General features: G+C 38.7%; 1 protein-coding gene across 2 annotated transcripts in view; it reads right to left on the bottom strand.

Annotated features, from left to right (window-relative positions):
* Positions 1–15,511, bottom strand: part of LOC306998501 (zinc finger protein 521) — an 89,615-nt gene that overhangs the window by 54,196 nt on the left and 19,908 nt on the right. The window lies entirely within an intron of this gene.

Raw genomic sequence — 15,511 nt, 5'->3', positions numbered from 1 at the left:
CAATCATGATGGAAAAGCGAATATGATCAGCTTAATACTGGCTTTAGCCAGGTTGATCAGGGGTTTATCTCAGCTGTACGCTCCATTATTCAGCTGGTCCTCGGGCTCATGCCAGCGTGAAGCGCTCAGGGAGAGAAGTGCTGCTGAGCAGGTCAGGTATGAGCGAGCAAACAGGAAGGCTCTGCCCGGGGCCTTGGCTGGGTCTCCGTCCCCTGCGGCCCACCGGGGGGAGGGCAATCTGTCCCCCAGCAGAGCCCGGCCCGGCCCAGCCCAGCCCGCTTCACTGGTTCCCCACCCCGAGAGAGTGAGCGCCATATACACCAGTGTGTGCTCGGCTACAGCCCATGCAGGCGGCCAAGAAAAAGCAGATGGATGAGCCAAACAAACTCCAACTGCTCATAGCAGTTCATATGTCGGTTTCACACCAAACACGTTTCCCAGCATGTCTTGTTTCCACAACTTCAAAATGGCAAACAGTGTGTGACAACATTTATTGGTATCAGGAGCAGCTCTAAAGGGGTTCGTTGTCCCAGTGTCCGTACGTTTGGTCTAGTTTTTTTATTTAATTAAATTTTTTTTTTTGTTTCTGGAAAGACAAATACTTACGTTCTACCTAATATTCAACAATTTGCATGCTTTTTTTTTTTTAAAGGGACTTGGATATAAATTAAGATCTTAAAGGGATATGGTAAGGGATATTACAGTATATACAATATCAGTGCACATCATTTTATTCAAATTCATGTTCCTGGTAATCTTGAAACAGAATAACTTCCCCTCCCTCTTCTCTTCTCTGATGATGAGGGCGGGGCAACCTGTTACTCACATGAGATCAGCCAAACTACCAGCATCCAATCAATTCCCACAGACAAAATCAAGCCCCGCCCCAAATTTATTCTTCTTCTTCGCCCCACATTTCTTCTTCTTCTTTCTCTTGTATTTATGACTCAAAAGGAAAGAAAAAACCCTTAAGATTATAAGTAATATATTCTATATATCTATTTGCTAATAAATAGTCATGTAAACGATAGCCTATGTTTTTTTGGTAGCATTTATTTTATTTTAAGGTGACAGTTACTACTAGGGATTGGTATTGATAACCGGGTACATTTTAAAACCGGTACCACATTTTCAAGAACCGGTGACTCGATAAGAAACGCATTTCAATTCTGTGTGCATTTTAATGCGATTAAAACCATTCATTTTCTGTGCTGCACACATCCAAAACGTGCGCACAGAAAGTGTTTTTAATGTGATTTTAAAACTATACTGTTACACACGCGTCCAGCACAGAAAAACACACACGAGTCGTCTCGCGCTTGAATGGATCCGTGCAACTCTTAAAGTGACAGCAGCCTAATATTCCTGCTGCCGTTTCTATAATTAACTATATTTGTATTGTGATTTAAAAATAAAATAAAAATTTGTATTACTATTTGTAATGTGTATTTGATTTATAATGTGCAGTGTTATTTTACATTTGATTAGTTTCTGAAGCTGAATACCTGAAAATCTTAAAACACTTTATTTCAATCGAAATATTAGTTAAGGAGTATTTATTTGTTGTGAATGCTAATTTATGAGTGTTTACTTGTCTTTAATAAAGCTTGAAATGTATATTAGTTAGGCTAGTTGTTTTTGTGGTGTTAAACCACAGGCGAACGCTCCTTGTGTAAGTGTTCTTCTGTTGATTTATGTTCGTGAGATTCAGCTACAATTAAATATTTTGACTTAAAATAAATGTGAATGATATCTATGTTTTTTTTTACCTTATTGGAATCGAAATTAGGAATCGCTAAGAATCAGAATCGTTAAAATTGAAATGATATCCAACCCTATTCCTTACCACTATTTTTTTAATAGTGGTTTAATCATTTCAATGGAACCGGAATCGGAATCGGAAAATTTAGTACAATTCCCAACCTTCTACTAAAGTAATAACAGTAAATTATGCATAATTACAGGTAACTAACCCTAAACCAAATATTAACCGTAACTCTATAGTACATGTAGTTAATTGTACATACTCAGATAAGTACTGAGCAATGTTAATGTATGTCACCTTAAAATAAAGTGTAAACTTATTCAAAATGGCAAAATTTGCAACAAAAAAAACTTTGCGTCACATGATATTACTATAGGTTGTTCAATATTTATATCACACAACGGTTGTAAAATATTAATATTTCGCTGCTTGCATCTTTCCAAGAACTCTTTCATTAGATGAGAAAGAAAAGAGGGTTACACTTTATTTTAAGGTGTCCTTGTTACAGTGTAAATATACATTTAAGTACTGAGTAATAATAATCAACTCCATGTACTTACTACAGGAAGAGGGTTTGGTTTAGAGTTAGTTGCTTGTAATTATGCATATTTTATAGTAATTATTATAGTAACTACATGTAACAGGACACTGTCAAATAAAGTGTTATCGAAAATAAATATCAAGTGTATAATGCACAGAACTGCAGGAATGGAAAGACAAATAGTATCAGGAGGCAGGAGACAGCATGTCTAATCTGGGAAAGTCTAGTTTAAAAAACACAATAAAACAAGTAAAATTCAGCACAGTATGCTGACCCTTCACCCTGGATCTGATTAATCAGATTAATATGAAATACTCAGTTCCAGTTTCACACGTCACAGGTGAAACAACAGCAGAACACGTCTGAACGCAAGAATAAAAACATGAGGAGGAAGAGAAAAAAAAAACAAGTGTCAAGTGAAAAGCGTGTTTTTCATGCACTCCTGTCTGAAATGTCAGGATGAATTCCCCATCAGTGTGAAGATGCACTGACATACTGCCAAGCCTGAACACACACACACACACACACACTGCATTCATTAATGATTAGATTTGGACAAAGGTGGGCAAAACTCCTCATCCAAGCTCACAGTGAGATACCAGAGTTCGGCAAACTAAAGCTGACCATAATAACACACACAGCGTTTACTGAGCATTTGATGACTAATGATCTGTGATTATTAGAAATAATAAAGTAGTTGAACAATAGTTGAGTACCAGTTAAATAAAACATATTGGTACTGTATGTATTGTATGTATTAATATTGTAGTTGTTTTGTAATAATTGTCAAGAAATGTAAAATTTTTATATTTGTTTGTCACCTGTTGAAAGTTTTTGTATGCGTGTTGATTGTATACTTGAAATCCTAAAAGTACATACATGAGTAAAGTTTGTGAATAATCTGTAATGCTGGCCTGAGAAAGACTGATTATAAAGTTAGTAGTAGTGTGTGAAGGTTGTGACACCTCATCCATGGGTGGACGACAAACAGCGAAGGACTGTTTTGTCCAGAAAAAGATTAAGAAGAAGAAATATGAGAGATAAAAATGCTTCATAAGCTCCACTTTTTAAATCAAATCCAGCTAGTTTAAATCAAATAACAGTATGTTGTCTTTCTCAAGCTAACATCATAATATTTTCAGGTAATTTAAAACAAAGATATGCTGTTGAAATGTTGCGTCATCCGGCGGATTATGCTGACGAATAAACCTGAATTTCACGGTCCAGATAACATGGACAATAAGCAGTCATTGTTCATTTACACATACTTCTGTACCGTCATTGTAACAAAACAAAGCGGGTTGAAAACTGGCAAAGTCACACTTTAAATGTTCTTTTATCTTTTTTTCTTCTTCAAAACGTTGTGGGGAATGTCCATTGACTTTTGTTTTGATAGTAAGCTAATGCTATTTTGTGTCCTCTAAACTTACCTCTACACACAAAACCTAAGCCTTACAAAAACATCGCTGTATTCTTACATTTTCATCAAGACATTATTTAGTATGTTTATTAAGCCGTTTTGCTCAAGGGGACCGTTGGCTGCTCCCAATAACGGAGCTGATTTCAGCTTTTATTATCCTTGCGAGGACATTCAGTCCCAACAATGTGGAGCAAACCAGACTCACACACACTGACGTTCTGCTTTGGTCTTTTTAACTGCACATACTCTAATCCGCTCCAGATGAACAAACATCTCTGTTTCTCCACAGTCATATTCATCTCACCCTCCCTTATTCCTCACTACAGAAAAGAGACACAAGTACAGACAGAGATAGAACAATGAAAACAAAAACTATGGTGCATATTGACTTTAACCTCATTTACATCCATGACCACATATACAGTTTAGTGTGTATACTACTGTGAGATATCTGCAGTGCTTCATTAATATGCAAGAAATGGCATCAACACATACCCATGGTATAAAGTGACTCTAACTACATCTATTCTTCAGGGTTTAATTACGGTTTCCCATTCTGATCCCAATTCCATCTCTAGTTCTGTGCCACACTTGTTTATGCCCTACAACAACTACAGCATTTTAAAGTAATGAAGGACATGCATTTTGATCAGAGTCATTAACGGTAGCCTGAAAGATGTACATGTGTGGCAATAAAAAAAGCATATGGTTAAATGGTCATTTAAATCCAATATATGAGCAACTGAATCCTGTTAGCAATCAGGTGCATGCTTTATTTAATGTTTAATATACTTAGTTGACAAAAATGTATATAACATTTTTGGAACCTTGAAATAGATTCATGAGAGATGTAAAAAAGCTAGATTTGTGACTAGATTTTTTTAATGAATTTAAATGGACCATTTTTAACTGGTTTTGTGAATTAGATCAACCAATTAATGTTAAATGATCTGGGAATGGCAGTTAGAAGTAATTCATTCTTTACACCAAGATAACCTATGACTTCAGAAGACTTAAAAGGATTTAACGGCACGTCCTGATTTTGCCGAGTTAGACACGTTCCTGGTCCCTAGAATCAGAGGGAAACACTGTAAAAACAAATGTTCGGTTTAACTTAAAAAAAGCAAGTTACCTTTTGTTGCCTTAAAATTTTGAGTTCGTTGTAATTAAAATTTTGAATTAATACAATGAAGAAGAATGGTTTAATAAACAGAAACTCAAAATAGTGTTATCTTCACACATTAGTTATCGAAGTTGATTTGACAAAAGATAAAAAGTTTTGATAACAAATCATGAAAATATTTTTTTACAGTGTAGAAGCACCAAACCCTGGTTTAAAGCCTACACTTGACAAACTATAAACTTGTCCCTCAAATCTGATTGGTTGAATTAGATGTTGATCCAGGAACATGTTGCACTTGGCGAAATCAGGTTCTGCGAATGCTGGAGTCCCTATTCTTTATAACTGCATGAGGGGGGAAAACACTAGTAGCTATATTCTTTAAACTTTCCACTCCTTTAACCCATGTGTGATGCCAACTTAAGATTTTCAGATATGCTTGCATAAAGCAGGACTTGCACTGAATGAGGTTGTTGGCTGCAATAGACAAACAGATTTAATATATGTTGGACCTAAAGTGAGGTCTAGATCATGCTCTAAAAACTCACAATGACCAAGACTGATCGTTCCAGAAAGCTGACACAGTTGAAAAGAAAATTATTTTCACTAAATCTAAGGATTCAAGTCTAAAGCCATATTCATGAGTGAGTAGACTCAAGTAGAGTACTCAATAAATCAGGATTAGAATTGATTTTGATCTGTTTGAAGAAGATTAGAGTTGGACCCGACTGAACCCAATTTTCCACAAAAGGGCTTATGGTCTTGCTCTTAAAACCTATTGGATCTGGGTCTCAGACAAGACTGTCCTAAAAACTATATTCACACGACCTCATCCATAGGTCGACACATTATCTTCACCATTAAAAACATATCAGTGTATGAAATGAAAGTCACATTAAGTGTAGCATGTTATCAATTTTAGTTAATTAAAATAGACTAGTTCCTCGACAACCAGCCCTGGATCTTGGACAAATGTCCTGCAGAGTTTAACTCCAACCCTAGTCAATTACACCTGAACAAGCTAATCAAGGTCTTCAGAGAAACTCGGAAATTACAGGTAGATGGGTTTGATCAGGGGTTGAACTGAAGTCTGTAGAGTAATGGCCTTCCAGGGCTTTGACTTGAGGAATCCTAGAAATTGGTCTAGGTCAGGGATGGCCATTTTCGGTTCCTGGAGGGCCACTGTCCAGCAGAGTTCAGCTTCATCCCTAGTTAATCACTCCTGAAAAATATAACCTATGTCTTCAGGATTGCTTGAAAATTACAGGCAGGTGTGTTAGATTTGGGATGGAACTAAACTCTGTAGGACAGTGGCCCTCCAGGACCGAAGTTACCCATCCCTGGTCCACTGTAGGTCTTCGTTTCATTTCTGTTTTTCATGATTTGATATGTGTATCCCGCCGCTATGATACGAAAAATAAACGTAATGTTCTGACAAAAGTGTAAAGCCTCAAGTGTAAAGTGTAAAACCAGAACAGCCTAATAATACAACTTTTGTTAAATACAGCAGCGGGAGTGGTGATCCAGACATGCACTGCACAACAACATCGCTGAGGTGAGAGAGGAACAGAACAGGGAAGTAAACAGATTGAAAAAACGACAGCATACTAAGAGGCAGAGGACAGGGGAGAGGGGGTGGAGAAGGCAGTCGCAGTGGAAAAAAAACAGTCTGAAAAATCAAATTTGCAGAAACACACATAAAGCTGCCGCTCAGACAAAAGGAAACACACACGGGTATTTGTGGAGCTGTCTACCCCCATGATGCCGTGCTGAAAGTTTATTAAACAAGAGCCCTTCACGTGAAGACTCCCCACCCACCCACAGACGAGACGAAGCCCCGCGGCCCCCGTCATTCAGACGTTCCTTCATTTCAGCCGCGTGTTCACCTCCCCGCCGGTCTGGCCTCCCTCATCCTGCTGCGGATAAAACAGTCCCCGAAGGATCCTGCCGGTAATTTCCAGTTTCTATAGAAACTCAGGTATTAGAGAAGACCGCTTGGGGACCGGCTACAATATAGCTCCACCATTTCATCTGAGCGAGAAAGGAAGAAGTAGCAGAAAAAGAAGAAAAAGGAAAGAGCTGGAAGTCCCCCAAGGGTCTGGCAGTTCAAATTTCTGAAGTTCAGGGGAGGAGGAGAGAGACGGCTCTGGGCTGAACATACGAGCATTAGAAAACCCACCACAATGAGGGAGGGAGGCGGGGGGGGAGCATTTCCTCTCTGGTCTGGCAGGAGCGATCTTTTCCCCTGGCTCCCACTGGAAGCTTTTTACAAAACATGTGTTGCTGACATGCTGACAGATTGCTCAGTGAAGTGTTCGGAGCGTTTACAGGACAACCTCCTCTACCTGAAGCGCCATGTTTTATACATATGCTGAAAGAAAGGACAATGAAGAGCAGATTGTAAACAAAGAAGGTCTTTTGAAGGAAGGAACGGAGATGGCAAATGGGAAAAGCAGCACAGCGTTTCCTTTACTGACCAGAAGACGACATGCAAACGCTGGTTAAAATGATCAGAGGTGAGGCGGCGGCAGTGACGCCATCTTCATCGGCCGTTGGCTCAGAAAGTGCTGTCGTGGCAACCGAATGGAAGGGGGGGGGGGGTCATAATGTATTCATGATGCGGCGACCCAGGGGTTGAGAGCGCGCTCTCTAGGGACCCTTTACCTAGAGCTCGACGTGTCTGAGCAAAATCACTCAGCGGAGGACGAGATTGGAATACTGAACAGGCCAGTGTAGAGAGAGGCCGAAACTGTGGCAGATGTGTGTTAACAAATGGGGAAACAGCAGCAGCAATACTCCGATAATGGAAACAGACATAAAAAAACATCCAATGGTGTGTGAATCAAAAGAAATGTTTTTGCAGTTCACTGCTCTTCTTAATTGTTTCTTATGTAATTATGAATCAAACACACCTGGCCTAAAACGGTCATAAGTAGCCAATCTAAACCAACGTGTCCCTCACAATCACTCTCAGGTCAATACTCTCCGGAGATCTGCAGCATCAGTCATTCCTCCAGCGTCCGGTGAGAGACACGCGCTGAATTTAAACAGACAGTATATCGGGAGAGGTAGAGGTGTGGCAGTGAGCTCTCGTGTGGAGTCGACCTCTGGCCATCCTCAGGCGAAGGGTTTACTTGGGTTTTCTGGGCCCAAATGACAGCAGTGTGATGCTTCCTTCAGGCTACTTTATCCATCATTACAGAGGCTAAATGTCAAGAAACAAGCAGTTTGGGCAGTTTTTCCCTCAGTATATGGCTTTGCAAAGGTTTTCAAATGTTCTTCTGCTTTTTATTTCCAAGGTTTTCCTTAAGGCTGGAATACACTACACCACTTTTAAAATCCGAACAGATTTCATAAACTTGCCAACTTTGGAAATGGTTTGAGAGAAAAGTTGGGCATCATACATTACATGACTGAGGATCATGCAGAAACACGTGACGCATTCTTCAGTGATTTTTCCCATATTTATAAGGGTTTCCGTCTTTTTCGACCTGTGAGGGAAGTGAGCTGCGTTAACCCCACTGTGTGAATACCGAAACTGCTGCAAACAATTACTAAACAAACGGCAGATTCTGCGTTTTCTAACACGTTTATTTCCATGCATGCTCGCGGCTCCATCTACAGTAGTAGCTATATCCTAGTATCTCAACACAATCACTTATCAAGCGCAAAGCTCAACGGCAGAAGTGAAAAACGTCCCATCCAGATCACGGATGACCCGGTACACCATCGTACATGTTACTTCTTTCTTGTCTTTACCCAATCTCGTCTGTGCCCATCATATACTACGTGATATTCTGTGAATTCTGTCAAGTCCGAACTCACAAAATCTGCAGACCGGCGCAGACATCCGGCAACTACTGCAGACTCACCCAGATCGCAAATCGGGGCAAGTCGTGTAGTGTATTCCAGCCTTTAGTAGACTGTTAGGTTAAGGTTATGGGAATAAGTTGATGTGTAGTAGCAAAGTTACTTATAATTGGTAGAATGTCTAAAGTGGACCATCAAAATAAAGTGTAACCCTAACTTAATATATGAAAAACGTATCCACAATAACAGTCATCGGTTATTTTTATGCACTCACACACAAAAGAAATGAAGATTAAAATGGTTCAAGCTATGGGATCACTGAAGCAATCGGCTTTATTTTGTCAGCAATGTTTTTTAACAAGGTCCTAAGAAAGGATATGATGACAACTGAGATTTGGAAAGTTGGCCATCGGTATGCACTTTTGCCGTTTAGTCAAAGAGGCCAGGATAGATGTTGGACAGTTTAAGCAGTAATGTCAGTGAGAAGTCATGCTACATTTAAAATATAGTCACGGCTAAAGGGCATCGCTAGGCACAATCTGCACAGTACAATATAGCATGGCCTTGAGTGCCTCTTTACATTGATAAATTATTACTACGTATATTTTGTGCGTGTTTGTGTGTTATCATTAATCAGGAAAATATAGCCCCTAAAAATGTAAGTGTGGCAGAATACACAGTCAAACATTACTGCAGAATAAGGATAAGGACCCAGACAAGCTGCAGGATCTTGTTGTTCCTAATATTGTGCTGTTTTTCTTATGCAGCCAAATAACTCCTGCTAGCTAAATGCTTACCTTAGATCTCAGCTGAATCAATATTACATTTTACAGTCTACAATCTGGTGTAGATGATTCTCTATGGACCCTTTTCACAGACTGTAATGATGCCTTTCCACAGTTATCAACATCACACGTTTGTTTTAAACATTTAATATACATTTATATCACTTTACTTGTTATAACACTATACTGTGTACACTGTATAACACTAAAATGCAGATTTTTTTATTTTGCTATTGAAGTAAATGGGAATACAACAATTATATTTGCTTGTCGTCTCTCATTCACTACAGTAGAAGTTTACTCAACTGTGATGACTTCCGCTTCTGGAGAAACCCGGGAAAGTGAACGTTCATCCCACTTTTTCCATGGCATCATTCTTTTACATTAGGCTGGGTTTCTCTACATACAGACTGTTATTCAGTTGTTTTCTACATCTACTGTCGCGTGCCAAACGGGAAGAGAGAGCAAACCACCCTCCTCCTGACTAGACACAGACTTATAAACATTTAATACTTAATACGGCTTCCAACCGTGCAAGCAAACACAGAGAGAGCTCAAAAATCTGGGACGAGGAATTATTCCTCAGCGATGTTGAGTATAGGCTGTGCGTTTGCAGACATGCGTGAAGGTTTCTGGATCACGAACGGTTGCTTTCTGAAGCAATAAATGCCTACTAAAGACAATGGGTTGCATAAAGCAGGATTTCCAGGCTTAAGACCTGAATGTTTTCAATGAAGGATGATTTATTTCTTTTTTTATTACTTTGTCTTTCCCAATACATGACCTTGTTTGGTAATTCGTGTCACTAATTAAATAATTAAGATCTGCTGTATAAGCTATTACACCGTAAACTCTGATCTGATGAGCATTCAGTCAGGGTTTTTATAATGGTAAAGAAAAAAAAATGTAATGGTAAAAAACAAACAAATATAGTAGTATTCATAATACTACACATTTACATAATTTATAAATTATTACAGTTCCAGTTTTTCCTGTGTTTTTGAAGTTATGATTGTGTTTACAGTGTGCAATATAACATGTGTTCATGTTTCGCGTGTAAAAAAAAACAGTATTTTTTCACAAAATGTACTTATCTGTATACCGCTGTTTTCACTGTCCTAAAAACGGGCTGATGACTTCCTTGTTCTATGAAGTCCCTCCTTCAGAAATACGTAACGAGTTCTGATTGTGCCAGCAGTTCCTGTGTTGTGATTGGACAGCAGCTTAGCGCACGTTGGCCAGAAAGGTCACGCCTCTTACCATAACGTGGAGATGCATGCGCTCAGTGTTATTGTTAACATGGCCAAACAAAGGAGATTTGACTCCGGGATGAAAATAACAGCGTCTCGACGACAAACACACTCTACAAACGCAACTCTTCCTCTTCTCTGTAGGAGCGCAACAAGACCACGCGCCTTTTTTAGTGTATTCCTGTGTGCGGAGGTTAGTCAAAAAACTGCTCTAGTGACGTCATTAAAGCAGGAAGTAGAGATGTAGTCCGAACCGGCCGTTCGCTGTAGGCTTTGAAAGGGGACTTCTGTTAAATAAAATATCTCGCTTGGCATTGAACTTTATAATTTTACAGGTATTATTTATGCTCTAACAGCAACATTACACACTAGCTAAAGTTTAAAACATGGGATCACGAAGAACAGGACCTTTAAGGCATTCGTTCTTCATCAAATGTAGTACTTTGATGTTTACATTATAATCATCTGGATTGAATCACTTTCAGTCTCAAAAACCTTTAGTAGCTAAATCTCAGGATCGGTTCTCGGTTTGGAACATAAATTAAAATTTGATTATGTGGTTTTAAATGTTCCCTTTATTTCACAATAACCTCTTTGGCAAGATCTTTCATTGTTTGTTTTAATTCTGCTCTCGCTGTGTAAAAAAACAAACTGATATTGTCTTGGGATCTGCTTTTCCTCATGAATTTAATAATATCCCAGCTGACCAAAAAAAAAAAAAATTTCACAGAACATTGAATGCTGTCTGAATGTTGAAAACATCTATGTGGCAGCCAATGGAAAGCAGAGGAGGACCTCGTTAGCCATTGGCTCAAGTCCAGGAAGCCCGATAGAGAGATAGCTCACCTGTTTCTCTTTATGCTAGATCAGAGGAGAGCTATGGATGGCAGACAAAGCTCAATGAATAGTTTATATGGAGCAGGATGGGATGTGCCGTGTGAAGCTCAGGAGAGAGAGGGGAAGAGGAATAGATATGTCTCCTGAGACTGGAGCTGCTTTGAATATCTAATGACACTTTGGCTTTAACATGGGCTGCACTGAACACTGAGACGGTGGCACACGCTACAGATATACACATTCATAACCAACACTGCCAAGCACAAGATAACGGCAGTACTTTGGAGTTGTTGAACTGGTGAATTTATTAGTGATTAGTTCATTAATTTGTGACACTGCTAAAACACTAGCAGTGCTACATTATACATGATATATTGGCATTCCTCAACCCGTCATCACAGAACATTATGTTTCTGAAATTATTGCGGACTGTGGTTTTTCGGAAGACAATGATGCATGAAATCATGTTTCTAAAAACGCAATCAAACGAGTGGCTTTATCAGTTTGAGCGGTTTGACCCGAGACTATCGCGCAGTTGTCAGAGAGATGTCATCTGCTCCTTTGAGTCCTGAGGAGAGATCAAGCATGAGCTGCTCAGAAAATGTGTCCATGAGAGCTACGGACCGAGTGGAGAGCAAGAGCAATCCCGTAAAAAAAAGTTTAATTGCTTCTATTGTTCCTCATTTGTAAGTCGCTTTGGATAAAAGCGTCTGCTAAATGAATAAATGTAAATGTAAATGTAAGAGTACAGCGCGTGTCTGTGTGTGTGAGAGAGAGAGAGCTGTGTCTCTAATAATTTAACCATTTAAAATCGCAAGTCATTCGATTTTTAACAAATGGTTCATGATTCAAGAATCCAAGTTTCAAGATCGATGCATATGCATTAGCAGGATCTGTAATAGATGCATCAAGAAAACTAATTAAACGTTACACCCTTACTGTGTCTGTGGTGATGGAAAAACACAGATATTTGTCTCTTTATCTGTATCTCAGCAGTTAACCAGTCCCGCTGTAGTCAAGCATTGTATCCCTTAAAACTCGTCTTTGATCACCAAAATTACATTTTTAAACGCAAATTATTTTAAGTAAATCTTACTATTTACTGTTTATTATTAGGGCCGGGACTTAAATGCGTTAATTAAGATTAATTAATTACACAAAAAATAGCGCGTTAAACATTTTTAACGCATTTTAATCGCACTTATTTTTGCACCGCGGAACGTTTCTCACTGGATGAGTTTTGGCGGACCGATTATACTGGAGCACCAACTAGCGGTCATAACTTCCATAGACAGTATATAAACGATAACTTCAGACAACAACAAACCACAGTGAACATGAACAAAGAAGCTGACGAGACCGCTTTGGTCGGCCCCGTGGATGGGACATTTTGTTATAAAAAAACGAACAGATGGAAGTGTCGATAAGAGCGTGGTTGTGTGCAAGCTGTGCAACAAGGAATTCGGAACGGCTATTGCTACACTTAATGGCAAAAATAGCACTGGTCTGCTGGACTTGGTTGAACAAAAATAAACAATATTTTGTTGCTTAAGCTTATGTATTCAGTCATTATTCAATGGTATACTAAAAATCCATGTGAAAAAAAATTACTTCTCACTGTTCTCAGGTCAAATATTTATATGCAATTAAAATGCGATTAATTTCTATTAATTAATTACAAAGCCTCTAATTAATTAGATTAATTTTTTTAATCGAGTCCCGGCCCTATTTATTATATATATTTTTGAACAAATTAAATTTTGGGTGAACTATCCCTTTAACTGTAAATATATCATGAATAAATCGCTAATAAGCAAACACATGAGTGCCTAGTGATCTTCTTTGCTGCCGTGGCAGTTTTAAAGTGTCTTATACATTTGAACACTTTTTAAGCCGTTTGTTGTCATTAACATGCATGTCAACTTTAATTGGGTTTAATATTAAAATCTTTTTTTTTAAATATGAAATATTTTGCTAACAAAACATTTGCCATTGCATTCATACATATTTAATGCAGGCATCCACTGATCTTCCTTTCTGCTGGTTCTCCTCTCTCCTCTCATCTATTAAACTCTGTCTGTCTGTGACATTAGACTCCTCTCTTCTTAAACAGGCATTTTAAGCACTAGGAAAGAGCATATCATTTGATTGAAACAAAGTATAGCCCTTAAAGATCAGTTCATCTAAAAGTAAGTAGACATGTAAAGGGAGTGCTCGCACTTTTACTGGAGTTATGTTGGAGTGTTTGCACTTTAATTCAAGTACAAGATTTGAGTACTTCACATGCCACCATATACCGCATACCTTTTATTGATAAACCTTGCAAATGGATCCTCAGCCTGTGGGTTCATCCGATTCACAAACCTTACTTTCTCTGTATTAGACTCGAAATGCTTGTTTTCACTCTCAAAAGACAATGGAAGGAGAGCAGTGAAGAGTGAATAGTGCCTACTAAAGGCCCGGGTGTACTTCATTTTCCACGTTCCACTCTTTGGACATTTGACATATTACAGGTTCTGCTATCATATTAAAGCTGATTTCAAGCCCTTTCCAAATCTGTTTTTATTTCTTTCATCGTTTGTCTGTAACAAAAGTTATGATTATCTGAAGTCGGCTGATCGCTATGATTTTCAGGAACGGAATTTTGAGTTGGATCTGCCGATACAGATTTCATTTTTCTAACCACTTTACAGCAAACACAAATATTTCTTTTCTATATTTTTTTATTTTTATAAAACACCATATACTTTTACCCAAACTGAATAATAAAAATAAGTTTAAATGGGTACATTTTCTATTTCTTCCCAGATGTTATGTTCATATTTAATAATTTCTGCTTAATTGCGTACATAAAGAAATATATTTGTGTCATCAGTGTGCAGTAGACACGCGTATCGTAATGATTATTTTTTATTTATTTATTTATTATCCTGCCTGAAAAAAAACTAACATTACACATAACATAAACGTTACCATTAATTTAGATACAAATATCATAAAAACTCATTTTGAGCAACTGATCAGCTGCAAATCAGGTTATTTTAGTTGTGAATAGCAAAATGGCCGCTCGAAAACTTCCGGTGGCTTCACTGCCTGTTGGCAGTTTATGATTCTACATGTGCGGCCGCTCCATGTCGTAATTATGAGATTCTGAATTCACGTCCAAGTGTTCAATTCTCGTAATTTTTCGGAGAGCTCCGACTTGTACCATGTGACCGCTGCAGACTCATATTGGTGTTGATAGCGATGCCATAGACACACATAATTCTGAGTCCGAGATCATGAACAACGTCACGTTGTCATCTCGTATACAGTAATTCACCCTTCGCAGGGTGTTTGATTGACAGGCGATCTGACGAATCATAATCCGCCATCCACCGAATCCGTCATTTTTGTCCGACAAAGCAGTCAGTAGATTACCGCCGTTGGACTTGAACTTGAAAAACGGTGTGTACTGACGTCTTTCCGCGGTTGAAACAACATTCCTCCTGATGTTCATTCATGTTTATTTGATGCTATAAATGAACTAGAAGGAAGAGATGATCGGTTCACGAGCGGCTTTAACTGATGCTCTACAGCGATCTGTCAGTCACATTAAAGAGCCACAAACGATATTTATTGTTTATTAAATTTCTTTAAAAAATAGCCAAATGTGAAAGTTGAGACGGCGTGGCTTGTCGGACATAGCAACAGTAACTAAAGGGGGCGGGTCTTTGCGAACGGTCAATTACAACATGGCGTGAACACAGCATATGATCAATCCAGTTATATATACACTGTACATTTAAATTAATAAAACACATTGTTTGTTTAACTGGATACGTGTGTCTATCTGTCAAATGTCTATGAGGTTGACCTTGAAGAGCTGTATCACGGAGCGTTTATGAGGAGATGGACAGCTGTAGCGTTTCCAGCGTCCCTGAGGACTGAACCGTCAGGATGCAGAAACTCAATCCTCAGCCGGGCCGGAGCCAGAACCCACC

Source organism: Phoxinus phoxinus (assembly GCF_949152265.1).
Source record: "Phoxinus phoxinus genome assembly, chromosome: 5".
Classification (NCBI taxonomy): Eukaryota; Metazoa; Chordata; class Actinopteri; order Cypriniformes; family Leuciscidae; genus Phoxinus; species Phoxinus phoxinus.
This window is presented reverse-complemented; position numbering and strand designations above follow the sequence as displayed.